General features: G+C 39.6%; 1 protein-coding gene across 5 annotated transcripts in view; it reads left to right on the top strand.

Annotated features, from left to right (window-relative positions):
- The window catches only part of LOC115019036 (pbx/knotted 1 homeobox 2), an 87,761-nt gene that overhangs the window by 12,858 nt on the left and 52,741 nt on the right, over window positions 1-22,162 (top strand). For 3 of the 5 annotated variants that reach the window (XM_029448354.1, XM_029448353.1, XM_029448356.1), the window contains one exon: window positions 10,806-10,885. The exons of 1 other annotated variant lie outside the window; for it this stretch is intronic. The gene's annotated coding sequence lies outside the window, so the exon portion shown is untranslated. Of the gene's footprint in view, window positions 1-10,805; window positions 10,893-22,162 lie in introns of all 5 variants that reach the window. One more of the 5 variants, XM_029448355.1, reaches the window with a different exon arrangement.

The raw sequence follows: 22,162 nt of genomic DNA, 5'->3' as shown, positions 1-22,162 counted from the left end.
AGCAAGGAGGGAGAAATTGATTGAGAATGTCTGAGTTTTTGTTGCTTCGACTTTTTTCCCTCCCAAAAGCCTGTGTGTTTGTGTGAATCCTTGTGTCCCTCTTCGTCTCAGTGAAGCGACACACTGCCATCCCTCTTTCCCCCGTGGTCAGTGGTATTTATAAACTGCCGTAGACATTTAATACAGATGGCAGAGCACTTTAAATTTAAAGACACTATTTTCTGTCCTGTGAAATGGACAGAAAGTACTTTGTATTTAACTACCTGGATATGGAGCTGAGGGGGGCTGTGAAACAAGTGATGCATTTCTAATGTGTGGAATTGCATAGCAGAGACTACAGAGGAATACCTGAGCATCAGTGAATTCTGCAGGCTCAGTGCATAGGGATGCTTTATTGTGAGGGACACGCTGAACAAACAACTGAAGCCGACATCCAGCAGTGAACCAGATAACTTTCTTCCTTTTGGATTCTCACCAGGACAAAAAAGCAAGGTTAGCTCACTTCAGACACTGATGGTGAATTCCGAGTTCTGCCTCGGCCTTCTCTGCCAAGTCCATTGTGTTTCATGCCCAGACAATGAAAAGGTGTTTCAATTCACTACAAAAATATAATTGCATTTTTGCATCTCATAAGTGTTACCTGTATATAAATAATGAGACCGTAGTGTCAGAACCCATTGACTCCTCCCTGCACAACAGACGTTAACTCTTTAGTGAGCAGTACATCGAGATGATGGTCACTTGGTATGAATCATGGTTATTTTGCGTCATTACTGAGGTGTTGAGCCACACAATGTTTTTTTCGCATGTATAGAATTCAATACATTGCATGGTGGAATTGTTATTTCTCGTGGGTACACTTCACACTCTCGCACTCACAGAATTTCAACATGCAAATAAAACGGCGGGGGGTAATACAGTGCACAAAGCCCTCATCTTCATTAAAGAACTGCTTCCTGTAAAGTAAAGTAACCTGTCATGTGTTCCCACTATAGCCAGTCTGATTGCACAGAATGTAAAAATTAATTTAAAATCTTCCAGTTTTCTAACTGTTCTGTTAATTATAATCATACAATATCTCACAATTAATGTTCTGATGATTTATAGTTGTTAAAACGTCTCCTTGACCTCTTAACTGTAGTCATCTGCTGTAGGATGATCAGTGCAAAACTGAATCCAATCAGAATAAACACAGTTTATATTGTTGCACACTTTTACATCATAGAGGCCATAACTATGCCAAATTAATTTCACTCTTTACAATGCACATCAATTCATATTAGGAAGATTGGAAGTTTCTTGATAATAGAGGTATTATCCAAGATATTTGAGGTCACTCGAGGTGCACGTGCACTGCACAAATGTCTTCCTTGACAGATTGTTTATTTGATTAATGGAAGATTAGATCACAACGCTGAAAGGCTTCAGGTTGATATGGCATAATGCTAGATGACTTTATATAACTGGCCTACACCTTTGTAATATTTAGCAACAAGGGAGGATTCTGCAGTGTCTCCTCAGCGTGATAGATTTGAAAGTCTAGACAGCTAGCGTAAAGTGTGAACACATCAGATTTTCTGCGTATTTCATGACAACTGTGACTTTTTACCTGCTGTTTACCAATACATACATTCTAAAGTTTGCATGCACATGCAGCATATGCATTTGTATTTTGATGTCATTTGTTATTTAGAAAATGTTTAGATGTTCACACAAGACAACATTTCAATCAGGAGAGACTTCATTGAAAGAGAAGCTTAAAGGGTAGTAATAATAATAATAATAATAATAATAATAATAATAATAATAATAATAATAATAATAATAATAATAATAATAATAATAATAAGTTGAAAAACAACCCTGATGGAGTCTAGACACTGGTGCTGAAGAGCAATATGCTGAAGATCTGGATGGATGAAATTCGGAGCGGGGCTTGACATGAGCTCCCTGAAGCCAACTGGGAGGACTGGTTGTGATGGAGACTGGAGATGAATTGGGTGGAGGGTCAAACCAATTCAACACTGAAATGATAGCTGACAGCAGGAGAGAGAGGAATGGTTTTAAACGTTGACAGCAACAAGATAATTGGCTTATAGAGATTGTGGCAAAATCTGATTTGTTGAACTAAAAAGTGAACATCCTTAGTCAGCTGATTGAGTTGGAAGCAGGGTTAGGGATAGAGAGAGGAGAGACAGTAAATAAATAGATAAGCATGAAGATAGTCAGTCTTCCTGATTTAACTTCTTATAGCAGACGTCTCTGTTAATATGAAAAAAACTGCATTTTTCTACCTGCATTTAAGGATAGGGTTGAACATATGCCAGCATGATATAAATCTGTAATGACAAACTATTTTAAAAATACACTTGAATGGAGAAACTCTGACTATACCCCTTTCGCTCCCCCTTCCCTCGTGCACTCCACATATCACAGCAGCCCCAGCTGGATCCCGCCTGTTTTGTCAGTCATGGCAGTAGGAACCAGAGCTCTGCTCTTAAGTCTAAAATCCATCAGGTCTTGTGTCCACCAGCATGACAGCCAGACGCAAACCTGGACCAACACAGTTTGTTTACTCTGGAGGCGAAGAAAATATTCAGTTTCTTCCAGAATCAGTTTAATATACTTCTGTTCAGATACACTTGTTGTGCAGTTAATGGATTTTGCACTGTAAAATATCTTGTCCAAACAAGTAATTTAGTCTAGTATGGAGTTGTTTTTTTTGTAGAAAAAGTAAAAATGTCTGCCACTGCAGTGATATCATTTATCCTGTTTCCATTTTGGCAATATTATAATTAAGTGGAATGATCTACATACTAAGTAAAGGTAATTACCTTTTTGATTATTGTATAGGCTCTAATATGCAACATTCTTTTTTAAAACAATTTTTTTTCAAACGCCAATGAAAAACAAACAACTTTTTTTTCAATAATGAAACTACATAATCAGCATAAAGAGGACACAAGAATGAATGCGTATAAACTATGTAACATAGTGTGTAGCATGGTTTAGAAGAAAACAAAAGTACTCAGAAGCTTTTGACAGAGAGCGTGCAGAGGCCAGATCCCTGTGTGTGCCTTTGTGTAAGTGAAAGAGCATATGAGTGCACGAGTTTAGAAGCATGAGACACACTACGTCTCACGTCACTTTTTAAAATTTTGGAAGTTGAGCTGAAATATAATAAGTGGGCAAGGATTAATCTAGTGTGTGTGTGTGTGTGTGTGTGTGTGTGTGTGAGAGAGAGAGAGAGAGTGACATCAGCATAGGGCAATGAGAGGACTGTTTGGACAGTAGCTTTTTATTTTATTTGGCTAGCTAGTTTCCCTGAAAACACTAAACACATTGAGCACTTCAGCTAGCTACCTCGCTACAGTTAACTTTCTTTTATAGAACTACATCAGCCAGAGTATGTAATGTTCATCCTGCATGTACTACATAGACTGTACAATATAGCCTAAAGCAGGGGTGGGGAACCTCCGGCCTTCGGGCCGTATACGGCCCGCGAGACCATTTGATCCGGCCCTCGAGGTAATTCGTGAAACACACGCAAATAAAATCCACTAGCAAAAAAAACTAGATGCCAATATTTTAAATAGGGGACTGACTGTTTTTCTTGGCCAAGTTCAGGGTCCTTGAACACAACACGAGCGGAACTTGTCATCATGTGGTCACGTCATGTCAAAAAACTTCAATTTTAAACGAGAATGTCATTGCCATCAGCGAACGCAGCATGGCGAGTGTAAAACAGAGAAAGCTGGATGCGGAATGTCGCACTTTCCAGGAGAAATAATCTCGAGCGTCATTACTGCACGAAACATGCCGAACTGCACGAGCTGAAAGGACGAGTGCGTTTGGATAAAGTTAACGCTCTTCGGCGGAGTTTGGCCCAACAAGCAGCTCTCTGCAGAGCGTAACATACAAATATGGAGAGATAGAGAGGTAGACCACCACACCAAGAACAGAATATTCCACCACTACTATGTGCAATACTCACTTTATTTATGATCAACCACTTGGTACTTATATTATTTTTTAATCTATTTAATTATTGTGTGCTGCCTTTTTACTTCATATGTTATTTTGCTGTGACAAGAAACATTTCCCCGTTGTGGGACTAATAAAGGATTGCTGATAAAACAGAAAGATACATGGATAAAAAAGTTGCTTTTTTGCACAGCATATAAGAAAAGTGAAATGAATGGGCTGTGTCTTAAAAAAATGTGCAGAGGTTATGAGTTCAATAATTGGTATGGCCCTCGAAAGATGTTGTAAAAAGAAATGGCCCTTGATTGGAAAAAGGTTCACCCCCCTGGCCTACATTCAACTCTACAGTAGCTAAACCACAAACTAAATTAGCTAACTAACAAGTTAAATAGTACATATTTAATTGTATGTTATCAGCTGATTGGAGGTAAGACACTTAACTTAAGTTTTTAGTATTTGGAGATAAAGGTGCATTTTGACATTAGGCTATATATTGTATGGCCTAGTCTACTCCTTTTAGAACTTTATATTTTTGACTTTACATTTTACTTAGGCTACTTTTGGGCTGGTTTTGGGCCTCAATACACATGGTATCTATAATGTTCCCTATTAGTAGAGAAGTATTTATCAGTGTTAGCAATTCAGTGTCACCGAACACCCACAAACATTTCAGTACAAAACACTGTTATGTTCCTGCACCTTTATTCTCTTTAATTCTATGTGACTCTCTTTCACATCATTAGGCTCCATTTGGATAATCTCTTTTCATCCCTCTAGTCTCCAGATTTTTTTTTTCCCTTCTTGATGCAGCTCGATTCATTAAATAGTGGAATCCACTAGAGGCACTAAGGATTGGAATTTATTTTCTGAAAGCCCAGACGGGAGGAAATTAGACTGGTCTCTTTTTGTTTGCTCAATCCATCCTGACTCATCACGACGTGGGTATTTTTAGCAGTGGATTCCTGTTTGGCTCTCCCCCTGTTCAAAAGAGGGCTATCATATTCAGTGAGACAGGGATGAATAATCAATGTCAAATATCAGCCAAGACTTGATTAGTGGCAGAGACACAAAGTTAGAGAACCTTGTGTCATGCTGGAAGTTAGCTGGATAAAGTGCTCATATTGTGTGTTTGTGCTGTGTTTTGTCTGGCACAGCTGCCTCTATCAGCTGCATGCTCGTTAAATGTTGGGCTTAAACCCGTGCTGACGCCGCGCCAGCTCTGGTTACTCCTGTGGGAATACCTGCCACTGTCATTGTGAGCCCCTTATAATTCCCTGGAATTAGCCTCAAATGGTTGAAGTTTGCCCGGTCAGATAAAAGCTGCAAGAACTGAGCTTCGTCTCTTCCCCCACATGTGAGGGTTCCGTTTGTGATACGTCACCTGATCCTGAAATTCTATTGTCCTACATGTAAACCTCACGTACAGCTGAGTTTGTTTTATCGTGGCCCTGAATAGTGGCTGATTCTTCACTGTTAAGGTGGCCAAGTGACCAGATATCCTGTTTGTCAGGAGAACAGAAATATTTCTGATTGTTGCACATCCTGCCGGTCAGTGATCTGTGGCACATACAGCTGCCGGGCATGAGGACTTATTTAGCTTCTATTGTATGAGCTTGGAAACAATCACATTCTGTACTGACTTAATCTTCAATGCCAGGGAATGATTTTGAAGTGTGAGGTTGCTGGGTTGGTTGTCAATATGCGTGGGAGATTCCTGTGAGTTCTGTGCGCACGAGCCACGGGCATTATCATGCTAAATTAATTATTTGCCGCTTTTTTATGTCCCCCTGAATCTCAGTGCAGTAAAAACCTGCCTGTGTTTTATTGAAACTAAATTATGGTATAATGTCACTTTTGCTATTAGCCCAGAGTCTGTGCATGCCAATTGATCCTGCTGTTGTCATAGCAACATGAACCACTAAACCTCTGCGCAGCTGTTGTTATGGAAGCCCTTGAACAGCTGGGGGGCTATTGCTGCGGAGGGATTGTGGGAAACGGCTCTTTTGGTCCTCCCTTCATACCTTGACCCCAAAACTCCTGCGAGCGAAAAGAAGAGGATTTGGAAATCTTAAATATTTCCATTCGCTGTACAGAGCCTATATGATCAGAGAGAAAGTTTAGGCAGGAAGTTGTGAATATTTAATCATCTCTGTGTCGACTCCAAACCTGCTTTGCCACAAATACGAGCAGTGAAATCAAATGAAACAAATGAGGCTAGACTCTCTCCCAGGGTTTCCCTGATGCATTGGAGCATATCCCATTATTGATATGAGCAAATGTTGTACACAGTGCAACAATGAAACAATCATTTCCCAAGAAGCACAACAAGTCCAGGGAGTAGCACTGAGTCCAAATCCTTCAGTGATAATAACACTGAAAAGCAACCAAAGAGCAAAGTCTCATCGTCCCACTGTTTGGCTTCATGCAGAACTCACAGACTGTGGATGTGTATCAGGCTTAACTATATTGTGGACACTGACTTATTGTCATAATATATGATTGATATATTATATGTGGAAGAAGTACTCCGATACTTGAATTAAGTAAAAGTAGAAACACTAAAATGTAAGATATACTCTATTACACGTAAGGGTCTTACATTCAAAATCCTACTTAAGTAAAAGTGCATTATCAGCTAAATGTACGTATTATAGTACAAGTATCAAGAACAAAGGCAAATCGTTAAGCAGCATGGCGCCGTATTTAAATATTGCTGCTCGTTAGGACAGAGGTAAATGATATGGCTGCAACTAATGATTAGTTCCATTATAGATTAGTCTGCTGATAATTTTTCTCGATTAATTTATTGGTCTATAATATGTGACATGTGCTGCTTACAAATAAAGGTAATATGCCAAAAAAAAGAGAGAGAAAGAAATTAGTTAAAAATGCCCACCATACATCCTCTGAGCCCAAGGTGACATACTCAGATTGCATTTTCAATTATATAAAACAGAGAAAGCCGGGAAGCCTCGCAATTAAGATGTTCAAACTAGAGAATGTTTTCCATTTTTGCCAAAAAAAAAAGGATTTGAACAATTAACTGATTATGATAATAGTTGTACATTTTCTGTTGTTCGACTAATCGACTTAATGTGTGATTGTTTAAGTTCTACAAATTTGAACTACTTTACATACTGTCAGGTATTTCAATGGGCTTGGAGCTCTGCCTGTGGCGACCATTAGCAGAGGCCACATTTATACTACCAGCACTTTTTTAATGATTTCAGTTGTCATAAACAGATACATTTATGTTTTATTTTTTATCTTTTTGAGCTGCCTTGCTGCAGAAGGAATGTCCTCTTTTGGGTCAATAAAGTAAAAAAAAAAGTACCAAACTTCTATCTATTACAATACATTTGTTTTGCATATGAACTCTAAGTGAAATGTTTATGTCTACCTGTATACACATGTAGAGGCTACAGTGTGAGTGATGGCGGGCAGATTGAGGAATGCTAATGTTTCCTCTGTGGCTTTTGTGAGGAACACGGTGATTAGACCTCCAGCCCCCTGGGTGGAGCCCCTCGCTGCACAGGCTCCCTCTCTGGTTTACTTTGACGTCAACAGGAAGGTCAGCTGGGTCCCAGAGGGGTCATGGAGAGATGGTGAATGGTGTGTGTGGTGGGCTTCAGTATACAGAGAAGCTCCTTGAGGATCCCAGACGGGGCCGGAGGGATGACCGAGGGAGGAAGGGCCCTTGGAGCTTAGGGAGGGCTTCGGGAAGGATTACTGAGAGGCTAAAATGTTTTCTTTGTGGCTGAAAGAAACCTAAGAAATGCTCTCACCCAAATCGTCAATGGTCTGGGGGACTTTTTGGCAGGGAAACTCAAGCTACATCCCAAACACTTTCTCCTTTTCTTGAGCTTTGAGCCTGTCTTTACTATCATTAACATCCCCTATCATCTTTCAGAGCTCCAAATCTTTTATTGTAATCAAAGAGCCTACAGGAAATAAAGCCAGGTTCAACCAATAATAAAGCTGGATTTCCCTCCAAATAAACCACATTTATTTAAATTAGGAATTGAATGCACAATATGGCATCGGAAAGAAACTGTAAGATATATTACATTGGATACTTTGTTCATTAAATTAGTCTGTTTCCAAAACACTGTGACATTAAATACATTTAATATGTGCTGTAGCTTTCGTGAATAAGTGTGTTAAAATGATTTTATTCGAACACCATCAAGCACATTCCTTTTTTGTTTTTTTGTTTTTAATTGAAAGCGTGACAAATGGAAAGAGCAATAACAAATTGTACAACACTAAATCTTGAAAACAATCTGCAAAAAAAGCGTTCTGCAATTTTCTTCTAGAATCTTCTGATGTTTATCCATTCTCTGTTCAATGAACCACTTTATTTGCATCTTAGATGATGTAAACACTCGTAATTGAGTTTCCTCAAAATTTGCATGACAGTGGGATAGAATATTAACTGTTTTCACTTGCCCGCCTTAAGAGAGATTGATAAAACTCCAAAAAAGAGAAATGTTTCCGCTCTTCTCTTAAAAATCTCCACAGCTTTCATTCCAACCCCCCATCCACTGTGGGCCTCTGGTAGTACCTACCTACCACATACACAGCAGTCCCCACTGAGCTGTGCTGGACTGGATAAATACCATCCCTTCAGAGGGTCTGTGTTAGCAGATTGCTGGAGGTAGGCGGCCTGCTGTGAGGCCCGACCACACTCCCACTGTTCTGGAGGAGCTTTAAGCGAAAGATCAGGTGTCCAGCCCTGAATGCTTGATCGAACTTAAATCTTTTTCATGTGCGCCATAACTCTCTCTGCTGCGCTTTGCCCCGTGTGTCTCAGACACGGCCTGCCAGTCAATTGCTCAAAGGAATTTGGATCACAGCTACTCTCTGATCTCCTTGTTTTCACCTCCGTCTTTGACTATGATAATCAGATGCATTTTGTTTGCAGTTGGTAGTTACATAAAAATGCTGGCTAGGCTGTACATTAAGTAACTGATCCTTATAAGGTAGTAACAACCTGATGTAAACAAATAATAATAATTTATATATTTATGCCTTGAAAAGCACCAATTGTTATACACAAGTACTTTCAATTCTTGTAAATTTGTCGCACATATTTTAATGTCAGAGTCCAGATTAAGTCTATAAAATGTAAGATTAAAAACATCCATACATTGTTTTGAGCTGTTGTTCATAAATGTAAGTTTCAACTAAGGTTTGACAATGCAATGCACACATTTCATTTTAATTATGGATGGCAGATGGAAGTGTGAAAGTTTATTCTTGACCTTGGAAACAGTAATCTCTTAAATTTCTTAAAGATATTTAAATCTGCTCACTAGCTTTTCCGGAGCTTTTTCTGAGGAAGACTGTGAGAAGTGCTTTAAATATTTGTTCTGTCAAAAAAAAGGTTTATGTGGCTTTGGTCTCAGATGCATACCATGTTACCATAACATTCCCAGTTTGAATCCATCAGGGGGTCGCATGGAATCCCTGTGTTTCCTGTCTCCACTGTATATTATCAATTAAAGGCAATATCCCAAAAAGTTGTTTATTGATTTAAATTGGGGTTTTCTGACTTCTTGTTCTGCCGGCCCTACAGCTTTTGCTTTGTCCCTAGATTCAGGCAATCAAACTAAAAAGTAACATTTTATAATAGTGAGTGGTAATGATGGCCAAGAATCCAAAAACAACTCTTAAATACTTATTGAACTGACACCATTGTGATTAGGATACAATTAAATGCTAAAAGGAATGTGTGTGTCATTGACATAAAGCGGGCTTACTTTATATAGCACTGTTAAATCACCTACCACACCTGGAATAATGTGTAAATGGCATACATGCAAATAATATCCATTTCTGGTTCATGATTGGCATTCAGTCTCCACAATGCAGGATGTTTATTGCCCCAAAGTGCATTTCTTTAGAGGATGAGACTGGTGTTATTCTATACATCATAACTAAAGCCCAGGAGCAAAACCAGCCATGACCGTATCTAGTGCCAAATAATGTGTGTGAATCCACACTTATCTTCTTCCTCTGTGTCATAGGGCTCCATTGTTGTCTAAAAACTTTTACTAGCACACCATTGAGTTTGACTGTTCTCATACACTGTTCATCAGACCACTGTTCATCTCCCGTGTGAAACCAGACACGTAACTTCTGTAGCTAACTAACTAACGCCACTTGCCTAGTTATTTTAACCCAACGCACAATCTTTTTCTAAACCTAACCAATGTTGTGTCCTGAGAAGACAGGGAAGTTTATTTTAAAAGATTGTATGAATCAAAGGAGAGGAAATTGGCACGTGTTAATGGACTTTCTTAGGAAAGTGCATGTAAAGAAACGTTGTATGAGGGTATACTGCACAATGTTCCTTCATTACCATGAACACACACCCTGCAGTTTATATTGACTCAATTCCACAAACACTGTCCTGCTGCCACAAGCCTTAAATAAAACCTAATGTACTACTATATATATGTATGTTAAGATTTTAAAGATTGAAGTCTTCAGTAGGAACCATTGGTCTTGGGTAGCCATGAAGTATTGACTGACGTGTCAACACATTGTTGGTTTGATCTTTCCTTGGGATTTGTTGACACAAGCTTTATCCTTTAAACCTATCAGTTGTGATCAGTGCACTTGAGATTGTCCGGTATCATGTGAAGATAATGACTTTATATCCTACCAGTTAAATTAGTAGAGTTGACCATATACTGCATCCCTGCATGCATGGACATGTTTTACATTTTGTTCAGATTTTCTAAATAGACATTTCTAATGTCCTTTTCATTAATAATGATGACCTTATTAAGATGAACGTTGTCATCTGTCAACAGGTTTTGTGTGGAGAGTTGGATTGTGGGCCACAGAGCAGAGAACAACACTGAAAGCTGCTGCGTTGATGGACAAGCCAACTGTAAGTGGTCAGTTGCCTTCCTATTAACCTTATGATATAGCCAGGTTGTATAAGCTTGTGTTTGTGTCATTAACTGAGCTGTGTGCAATTTAGTATGTGTCTTGATTGACATTCAGTAACATCATATCTGGCAAAGCTAATCTACTTCTTCAGAGGCCAGAACCAGTCTGATTTCATTGAATAGCACACAATCATATGTAATTCATGCTACAAACACTTTGCCATGCCAGAGTACACAGCTAACGATTACCCTGCTGCGGTTAAAAACAAACAATCATTTCAATCACTTGAGCATTTTATCTCGACATTTCTTCAACCCCTAAATGAGAATTCCTGTGCTCACTTCTCGGTGGAACTTCAGTCTATAGACAAACACTTTATGTGCATCTTGGACTAGGATGACAATGAATGTGACCTATCAGGAATTTGGTTAGTTCTGCAATGTATTGAAATTACACAACGAGCCATTAATGTCCAAATGTTTTTTCGATGCCCATGACTTGAACTTGAGTTCTTCCCACAAAGTCACTCAATGAGGTAGAATTTGCTGCTGAGACACTGAGAATGTGTGTGAGGTAACCATATAGTGTTTTACTTCTAAATATACTGTAGGTCCCCATCAGTGTAGGTTTGTTTTATCTGGCTTGACAAGTGGATGTTTCAAACTGCACAAATTAGCTTGATGTGTCAGACAAGTGGTTATTGCATGAGACGTCACCACTTTAGGAAACTAATCGCTCCATAGAACAGTTGTCTTAGCTCTTACATTATTCCTTAGACTAGATAATTAAGTGTTCATGTTGCCTTAGCTGCGATAAGAAAACCCCTTTCTCTGTTTTTTTCCTTCTTTTTATTTATCTATGAGCTTGAGCCACGGTTCACTTTGTAAGATGCAGCGTTACTATTAAAACTACTGGTGTTTGTGCTTTCGTGTCGTAACCATTTTGTCACTACATGCTGTGCTGAAGTTTATTTATCTTCCAAAAGTCACCATCATTCTTGCAGCCACCTGGTCTTCAGCGGTCCAGGTGGTTCCAAGTAATTGAGACTCAACCTGGAACCCGAGTCGGACCAAGTCCATTCAGTGTAATTAGGTCTAGGGTCTGCATGTCTGGGGTCAATGTGTCAGTATGTCTAATACCTGGATGATTTGGAGCAGACATGCCTCATGCATGCATCATGGCTCAAACGTGCTATCCTCTGCCACTTTTCCTACTCTTGTAACATCAACCCCTTCATGTAAATTGCTGTTTTTTTAAATCAAATCCTAAATAATCTATGTAGTCAAATTCTGTAAATGTCCTTATATTGTGAAGGGGCTGTAGACAATAGAGCTAGGACTATGGGAAATCTGTACAGACAGTCCAGTTGATCGCCAGAGGAGGTCTGGTTCTACTGAGCCATTTGTCTCTTCCTACACACAGGCCAGACTAATCGCACAGCCAGTCTCCATGTCCTCTCAACCCCTAAGTGTTCCCCACTCCTGCCCCCGCCCCCCCACACAAAACCTCCAGCACGATTCCCCACCAAGGATTGTTTTACGCTTAATTTTGTTAGACTTAATGAGATTTCACTAATTAAATCTCCTCCTGGTTGGAGACCCCCCCCTAAATCCCCTCCCCCTTCTACTTACAATCACTCCAGCCCATGGGGAGATTTCTTGTAGAGCTATTTTAGACAAATAAACTTTTTCATGAAGAACAGGGACAGTGGGTTGCACAAAGATAGGCCTGTGTTATTCTGTGGATTTCCAATTTCGCGCCAAGATGCTCCGCTGCACTTGTGATAGCCAATAGGTTTTCAAATCTGATTTTATGTATAACGGCAGGAAGTTGTTCTGAGATTACTTTGCATTGTGATGTAGATGATGTCAGTAGCTGCTAATATAGAGTAGTGGGGAAGTTCTTTGTAACATCTCATTGTCAGTTTTGGTGATATTTGTGAAATATTTTATAATATTTAGTTACAGCTTGAACTCAAGAAACTGTCGGAAATGTACAGTTACCTTCAAAACAACAATATCATATTCCAAACTCCTTATACTGTATATGTCTTCACTGCAGTTATATATTGTAGCACAGTAGCTAACGCTCAGACACTGTCACTGACAAAAGACACGCATGTTCCAGATTCATGTCCCTAATAATAATCCCTGCATTAGCTGTATGGCAGCGCTAAAAGGGAAGTGCTGAAGGGTGGGACAATCTCAGTTCATGCAGTGAGGCCTTGGAGGTCATTGTTGACAGCAGCCGCTTGCCCTGCCATTGTGGACGACCCTTTGGGACTCTCTCAATGACTATTGTGGGAGCCAGCCTCCCGTTTCCCGTTTGAGCCCTTGACACCCGGTGCCAGCTCAGTTCTTCAGCCAAAAAGTCCATTACACCCCTTACCCCTCTCTCCCTTCCATGCCTCTGTTGCTATTGTAACCCAGAGCCCCCATCCCATGCTTTGCATTTATACACACACACACACACACACACACACACACACACACACACACAAAACCCAGCCTCAGAAGCCCCTGTGCTGTGGCCCTCGGGTGGGCAAGTGGGCAGCGTGCCCGTTTTTAGATGGGAGTACTTCCTTGATGAAGGCCCATGCTGATCGGGTTTCTGCCACCTGTCATTCAGCTTAGGAGGCAGGAAAGGGGGCAACAGTGGTTGTGGGCGGTGGGAGTGAGGGGGCGGGGTGGAGTCGGGGGGGGCTGATAAGAGAGATGCCATGGCAATCTGGCACCAAGCCTGCAGCCTGCTGTTGTTTCAACATAGCCTCCCAGATTTCTCAAGGAGTCCTTTTAGTTCAGGCTTTGGCGAGTTCCCCATTTGATCTAATAATAAAGTAATCCAATTTCACACATTGTCATATTATTTTTTGCTAATTTTACTTAACACTATAGTATACATGATATGCTATTCACTGAATAGCACATAGAGGACACAACACTACGTGTAGTTCAGTGCAGTTTATGACCTTTCAGGTCCAACTTTTCTTGGAAAGGTCAATACATGCACGTCATAGTCTACATTTATAATTGTTGTCTGTTACATTGTATTCACTACAAATAAAGGTGTAAAGTCTCAGGGTTTCCTTAATTATTTATAAGTCATTCCACTTCTGATTACATTTTACAATCTATATAGATTGCACACATACTTCTGACAGAGCTTCACATTTGTAATAGAACGTTTTTAATCACACCTTCATCTATACCGGTGGTTCTAAAAGTGTGGGCCGCGCTCCCCTAGTGGGGCGCAGAGGCATGACAGGTGGGCCGCGCATGTCCGGGGGGAAAATGTGAAGCGGAACTAATGTTTTGACGTCAGAATCCTTTTCACGGTGGAACAGTAAACAAATCGTTGCACAATAGCAATGTTGTTCATTCAGACAGTAGGTTTACAGAAAGGACAGATTTTCGAAAGTGAGGGAAAAGAGAAACAGACAATGCTTTACGAGACGAACAAGACAAAGTGCTCAGCTGATGGTAATCAAAAGAAAATATTACGAAGCCTTTCTTGCTATTGGGCTCACAGTGAATGCGTTTGGTGTGTGTTTTATGTTTATAAAACTCTGGCAGTAAGAGACCCAGCGAATTAAGAAGAAACCTAAAAACGCAAACGGTTTCTTCCTCCAAAGGGGGGAATGACAGAACCACTGGTCTATACACATACACATACTCCCTAGCCACTCATGATCCTTTTTGGACAATACCTAAGTCACAGGATGTTTGTATTATGAAGAATTGTGCAGAACTTCAGTCAAACTAATTAACACTGACTTTGAACATTTAGTTTTAATGTTGCTGTACGACCACCTGCCATTAAATGTTGCACTGCAGCAGTTTATGTCAGATTGTCCATGCCCACAAGAATTTAGCAACTAGTTTAAAGAAAATGATGTTGCATTGGACCGTACAGGACAATTGTTTTTGTGAAGCAGTCTAAATGATGGGAGATCTGGTTGAGTGGTAGTGAGTGTGGTACCTTGGGTAGCTGCATGTTAGACCAAAAACTTGGAAAACAAAAAAAAGAATATTTTGCTTTTAAGTCTTGCTTTTCCGGAGTTAAGAACAAAAACCTCACGAGAGCCCAGAAATACACATGAAGGTGCTCAATATCCACACCCAAAGCTGCCAGTGCTTCCCTGAAACTGCCTAACATTCTACCAAATCTATTATCAATTTATTAAATCTATTATTTATTATGCATTAAGAATCTATTAAGCTTTATTCTGATGTCCTGCTCATTAAAAGACAAACAGACAACAAAAACATAACCTCCTTGGTGGTGGTAACAAAATAATATAACCTGCTGTAATTCATCACAGGAATTCATCTCACAAACACAGCATGTTATCACAAATTGGATGCGAGTGTAATGCTGGCAGTAAAGTGTTAAGGGCCTCATTTAGCCTTGCTCATGGAGAGAAATTCATTTGCCTTTCCTCCTGAGTTAGAGTAGCAGGTTTTCTCACTTGTGATTTTAGCCCTGCCAGGTTTATGTGCTCAATCTGTGAAGTTTTTGTTAAATCCAGACGTCTGGAAGTTTATATTATTCACAAGTAAGTTATAACTTTGAGAATGGAGCTGGATGTAGTTGTTGTTGATTAACATTATGTTGAGAAATGCTCTATCTACTATAATTTATAGCATTTTAGCTTATGTTCTGTAAATGCCATTTGAAATTCTAGATCTCCTTTAGCCTCTTCTGCCTAGGTTAATATCACAGGATCTTTAGAAAATCCTTCCTCAGATTCTAAGGCCTGCAGTCTGGCATTGAGCTTGTAGGATTTTCCTAGGTAATGAATTCTCGGCTCTATTTGGCTACAGAATTGAAAATCTGATTTTAATCAAAGAAGATTGGAAGGCAAACTGGCACATGCTGACGTACTGTCTCTGACCTCTTCATTACATTAATTTGGGGTCATGCTTATGCTCTACATTGTTAGCTTTACCGTGTGATCCCACGTTTCCCTAAACACTTGCTACCTCTAGGCTTAACCATCACCCTCCAATCCATCCATATCCATTTCTGCCTCACCCGTGCACTTTACCCTACCAACCCTAATTGTAATTATGTTGATTTAACTTAGACACATGCGGCTCCCTCCCCGTCATCTGAATGGAAGCTTATTAGTTTGAATATTTTTTTAAATATTTATTTATTCCCATTTCTCAGGGTCCCTGTCGGCATTTCCAATTACTCTTGTCGTGCGGCTGTAATTGCCTCCATGCTAATGGCCGCCAGACAATCGTGCTAAATGAGGTGAGGCCGAGAGGCTAGGAGCCCGACTTCATTAAGAGCTAATGGGATTTTATAAGAGGGACTGAAGACCCAGCTCATCAAAAATAGGAAGATGGAAGGAAAACAAAACAGATGGAGGGGGAGAGCCAAATCACCACTATTCTAACTTAGCCTGCTCCTTTTTCTGGCACTCTGAGGAGAAAAAGAACAGGTTACTCTTTCTCTAGAGGACTACTAGCTTGATGTAGACAAAGACAATACTACTGAAAGACTACAGTGGAGAAATAGACACACTGATAAAGTGATAATTGTGCATAATTCCTCTGGCTGTCGAGTTGAATATGAAAGGCAGTTATTTTTTATTGGTCCCATGTTCCTGAAAGCTGTTTCAAGGCAACTTTAATTTTTGGTAAAGTAACAGCAACAAATATGTATAAATTATATATTTGTGAAGTGAGTGGACAGTCCAGTCCAAATCCTCCCACATATTTCACACTTCATTTAGACAGAGAGAGACTTAGACTGGTGCAAACATAGATACATGGCTTCCACACAACAAGATGCTGTGAGAGCAATGCAATGTTAAATGCTGTAAATCTGCAAATGGGTTGAAGGCCAGCCAATGCCATCGGAACACCACTAGGTCATAAAATGATTCAGAGCTGTTAAATATGTTATTAGTGTTGCCTGATGATGAATTTTGCTCAAATTATTATGCAAATATCTGCTCTTTTTGATAATGTGCTTCCAACCACAATCAACATAAAGAATGTGTGACGAGTGGATATAACTAAAGGAAATGTGCTGCAAGATAATCTTTTTCATAAATAAATATTTTTGGGTATTTCTCATTAGTGTTGATGTTTTACAGAATAAACCCAAATACATTCTTACAAGCATTTCATTGTGGGTTTTAAATACAATATACACAATAACAAAATATGCATTTTTATCTCTTCCACTAAATGCTCAGTGAAGCCACGTTAATAACGTTCTCCATTCAGACCACTACACCAACCCTTCACAGACGCAATGATCCCGTACTGATCTGTCTGCCCTTGAACACTGAAAAGCGGCCATCCATCTTGGTGAAATCGCTCTGTTCCCCATTGGAATGTAGTAATATTGTGCTCTGCAGTTGCAAGATCAGTTGCCCTATACTTTAATTCGCCACGACATCTTAAAGCTGACACATTTTGTCTGCCGTTGGTTTCAGCCCAATGGTCTTTTTGGCTCCTGCAGATGAGGGGCCTGCCAAATTCTATTACACGCTGAATAAACCAACGTGTTCACCTATGAGAAGCAGGCATTATAGAGTCAGTGGGGTAATGGATACTGTAAACTGGGTGTACTTCTACATAACCCTGACATTCCCTGGCTGTTATGTATCTGCTAGTTTGTTTATTGGAGCATGGGAGAGAATCTGTGTGTTACAGTTTCATGTGTGTCAACTATTGGTTTTTAAGATATAAAATTACCAGAAAATATTTCTCGAATTTTTGCACTATTAGCAAAGACAACATTACAATGATGCCTACGTATATCACAGAACCTACATGTAAGCTTGACAGTATATAAGCCTCTGCCGACCAAAAGCCTTTCTGAATATCACATACAAATGTCAGGATTCTCCTTTAATTCAATCAGCAGTTAGTCAGTAAACATGTTTAGGGCTCTGCATGGCAACTTCTTCACAGTGAGGCCAAATGGGAGGTAATGATCTTTTGGGGAAAACATGCAAATAGGAATCACAGTCGGCATCGACAAAAATTCAGCAATATAAACAACAAGGCAGCATTGTACGGCCTGCCTGGACACACAGTGGAAATTAGGCCAATTATCCACAGGCTAGATGTGTAGTGAGGTGAAACTATCGTCATTTGACACAAAGACAATGCAGTTTGATGTTTCAATTAGATACAAAAAAAAAACTCCACTGTAGTTTCGTGAAATTATTTCACTTTGTTGGTGTGCCATCAAAACGCCATTGAATTACCATTAAATACAAATGCTTGTATGCATTTACTGCAGTTATAACATCAGGTGACATTTGACTCTCAACCCCATTAACTCAGTCAAAATCTTTACTGCTAAGTACGGAACATGTTTTTTACCTTTTATTCTCCAAACCATCTACCATACAGATAGTTATATGACATATTAATTAAAGTACAGACTTGAAATATGGCACTAAGTAAAACGTTTATTTTTCTATCAAAAACTAAATCATTTGGATTATTGATATTGATAAAATAATAAAGACTTCATGATCACCTGTCTCTTAGCTGCTGTAATTAACGCTAACCTGTGTACTTTTTAGTAGCTCGAGGACAGTATCAGGATTTTCAAGGTAATGCAGAAAATATAATATGTGTTAAAATACCACTAATAATAGTACTAACAATACTACTAATAAAGTAATGTCAGTAAGCCAGACTTAAACAACCAAACTTCAACCATGTCTAAATATGTTTCAATGTAGTTTTGATAATAAAATATAACATTTCTTAAATATTGGCGTTCCTCCGTTAATACCACCGTCTTAAAGATCCATATTCAGGTTAGCTATAATATGACATTAAGTATTATATGTTGCTAAAGCAAAGGACACCAACCAACATGACTTGTAGGGAGCTGAATGCATATTGAAATGTACAATAATCTCAGAAGCTCTTTGTTGTGCTGTGTGGAACCTCCTGTTCTTTCCCACAGACTTTTCTCAAGAATCTACTAAGTAAGGCAGATGTGTCTAATCATTTGGGCTGCGGGGTGTTTTTGCCCCTAAAATGCACCGATGGTGGGACGATGCTTGTGGTTTAAGACCAGGGCCTGGTCGGAACAGCTGTCCTACAGCTGCCATCTCTCCTGCTTTTCAGGGGGGGGGTTGAAAAACAGTCCCAAACCTCCTGGGTCAGAGCCCTGGTATGGCGGTCTCCCTGGCAACTGGAGCTGAGACTGTGATGGTGTGTGTGTTTGTGCATGTGTGTGTACAGTGTCTGTGTATGTGTGCGAGCGAGTGGGGAGAACAATGCGCCCAGCGAGAAGCAACTTGGGGTTAAAGGTACAGAGTTGAGCCTCATTTTATCTGTATCTCTTTCAATTCAGAGACTGTTGGCATGAGATGTTTCCTCAGACAATGTGTTGCACGGCCAAAGCAATGCACAGAGTCACTTTCCCCCCAAAACCAACAAACAACCACATTTAAACCACAATGAGGTTTTTTAATATTCTGTCTCTCCTTCTTTTTCTCTAACTATTCTCTGAGCTCAACACAACAGAAGCTCCCTGAGCAAGGCAAGACATTGAGAAAAAGTAAAGCAGGGGGGGGGGGAGAGATCAGTGAAAAAGGAGAATGTGAGGAGTTTAGGAAGAAAGAACAGAGAGCAATGGCGGGAAGGAATGAGAGAGAAGATGGGGGGATGGAGAAGAGAGCAGAGGAGAGGGAGGGCTCTGGAGATGGAAAAGCAGGGAGGACAGGGGATGAATGGGAGAGGGAACGTGGATATGTGGAAATACTTGGCTTAGGCCCCATCAAAATAGCGGTTGTCATGCTAACTCAGCCCTCCCTCTCCTCTCTACACACTGACATTCTGTCTTTTACCTTCACATTTCAAATCTCAGACAGTGATTAATCAAATGCAATATATATAGACATATAAGAAAACAGTTTTTTACTAATATTAAAAAGCAGTGTGTTGTCTCAGAAGACTTATGTGAAGTTTATGTATAAGTAAAATGATTTCTTACTGTAAAATGTCATGTTATGCAATGACCTGCAAATACATTGACTTTTACACAAATGCACCAACGGGTCATTTTAAAGTTTTAATCATTGCTGGTTGGTTTTTTTTACTTTGATTTTTATCCACTCTACTCTTTCCAGCCAATGTATATTGATGCAGTGGTTGCCCAATCCTGGCAATTATCATCTACAGTGTATTTTCACACTTAAACTTCAAATTATAGCGCCCACCAACCTTCTGTGCAAACACATTTGATGAATCTGCGTTTGTGTTATGTTTAGTGAGAAATACTGTACAGTCTATTACAATAAGCTCTCAAGACAAAAGCACAGTAACAGGTGTTAGCTGTGACACTTGAGCAGTTACTGTGTATTGGCTGATCAAGGTGTGAGAGGAGTGTGTGCTTGTGTGTGTGACTGAATGTGTTCATGGAGAAGAGTTTGACTTCACATCAGCAGCACATAGTTTTGTGCAAATGGAATTTCAATTCACTCCCATCTTAAAGTACAATGAGTTTGAAAAGTATTCGGAAAGCAACACATGTAAATAAAAGCAACACATTTGAGATCTAAATTGTCTTTATAATAAGTGTATGTAAATGTATTGCACTAAATGGCATTTTTGAACCTCCTGTGGTAGAATATTGCAGGATAATGCGTGTTATGCTGTGATCTTTGATATTTGTGATACTTCATGTAATAACTTTATTATAATATTTGTATTGTAGTTTTTCATACCATGAATGCCAAACACTGTAAAACATTTAAAGTGCAGCAGATGAAACATTTGGATTTTTGGCAACTTTTCAAAATAAAAGCCATGTGACAGGTTAAAATGTTGTTATTTGAAGCACCAAAGTTTTTCTCAGTTCACAGCCTCCCATGGGTGTTACACAAAATGTGAAACCTAAAATGAATTGGTACCCAAATTATTTCCAAATGTTGAGATAAGGCATACATGAAAAATTGTTAACTCTGATGCTTTTTTGATAATGTCATTGAACTTTTTGTGGAAAAATATCAGACTTAAAATGACTATTCAAAGCTGAGGCAAACTTGAACGTCAATATGAATAAATAAATAAACCAATGAATCACAACAACTGTAGCTACTGTTGACTAATAGTGGGTAACCTATACGCCATTGGTTAATCATTTAACACAACACATAGTACAAATCCTAATGTCTGGTTCTTAAGATACGATCAGATTGCTCCCTAGGTGATGTCTTGATGCTTTGAGAGCATGAGCACAAGTCAGAAACAAAACTTCTGTTGTCAAAATGCTCTGCATGATTTCATATCTTTGCATGATTCCATATCTTTGCAGCAGTGGATGTTCTCTGCTTCTTCTCCGGCCTGTAGATGCACACCAGTGGAAACATGAAATACAAGACACACAGACACATCTTTAAATGTGATGCATTCTTCCTCTTAGTCACAAGTGGGCCAGTTTTGGCCACCCGATGACAAGAAAACACCAAACATAGAGGGGCTAGACGTTGTTTCCATAGAAACAGACCTCATGCGAAAAGGTCACTGTCAGAGGTTTTTCCTCAGAAAAAAGCAGAAGGATTATAGAAGGGGGGGAGTCAGACAAGAACAAAAAAAGCAGTTTTATTATCCATTTTATACATTCCTCTTTCCCCTCAACGGATATTCCAACAATGATAAAAAAATGTAGGATTTCAATAGCGCAATTACATGGCTGCGAATGGTGAGAGCCCCCTCTCTTTTTTATTATTATTTCTTTATTCTCTTTTGAAGTCGAGAATTGAAAAGGGAGAGTGGTCGACAGCCTGCGCGATGCCTGAGCTTTGTGTTTCGGTGCAGATACGTCGCCTGCCTGCCCCCTCAATCACTGGCAGTTCCTTCCTCTCTCCCCTCCCTCTCAAGTCGTTTTAATTAAGTCAGTCTCACTGGCATGGCAGGCAAAGATAATTGGAGAGGGTTTTTGGATGCCATTTACTCTAAATGGCGCCTGTTTCTTCCCATTCTCTCGCCTTTTCTCCACTTCCACAGCTTCTCCCGCCATCCCTCCCCTCCTGCTCCTCATCTCCTGGCAAGGAGTTACCTATCTTCTCTTTCCTTCCCCCTTTTCTCCGCTTCCATCTTATATTCAAACGTGAAATATGGATTAACTTCTTCTGTGTGGCTGAGGGGAAGACTTCCTGTGAATTGTACATTTTGGCCAACACTGCAATTTATTTGAAATGGCAAATCAGGCAAAGCAATTTACTGGAAATGAGGAGGTTCTTTGAACTTTCCTCCTTTTGAAAAAGTTTGTGTTTTCTTAT

Source organism: Cottoperca gobio, chromosome 14, assembly GCF_900634415.1.
Source record: "Cottoperca gobio chromosome 14, fCotGob3.1, whole genome shotgun sequence".
NCBI lineage: Eukaryota > Metazoa > Chordata > Actinopteri > Perciformes > Bovichtidae > Cottoperca > Cottoperca gobio.
Note: the sequence above shows the minus strand (reverse complement) of the source record. Positions and strands in the feature narration are given on the sequence as shown.